The following is a 336-nucleotide window of genomic DNA, read 5'->3' on the forward strand; positions in this document are numbered from 1 at the left end:
AGCCTGCCCTGGGGAGGGGGGATCGCCTGCAGGGAGAGCACCTTGGGGGAGGAAACAGATCCTGCACCAGGAGGGTACCAGAGGGGAGGGAGCGTGCGTCGAGGGGGAGGGCACCTGGGGGAACTTTGCCCCTGGACAGAGGGGAGCACTCACCTGGGGGAAGGTATTTCGCCCCAGGTCGGGGGTCCCTGCATGGGAAGGCGGGGGGAGGGTCCCATCCGTGTCCTGGAGCCCAGCTCCCAGCTCCTGGCGGGGGGGTCGCAGTTACACAAGAGTCCTGGGAAGGACGCGGTGGGGGGGGATAGACCCGCAGCCGGTTGCAGCAGAAGTTGGGGG

The sequence above is a fragment of the Alligator sinensis genome, unplaced genomic scaffold, assembly GCF_000455745.1.
Source record: "Alligator sinensis unplaced genomic scaffold, ASM45574v1 scaffold647_2, whole genome shotgun sequence".
In the NCBI taxonomy this organism is placed as follows: domain Eukaryota; kingdom Metazoa; phylum Chordata; order Crocodylia; family Alligatoridae; genus Alligator; species Alligator sinensis.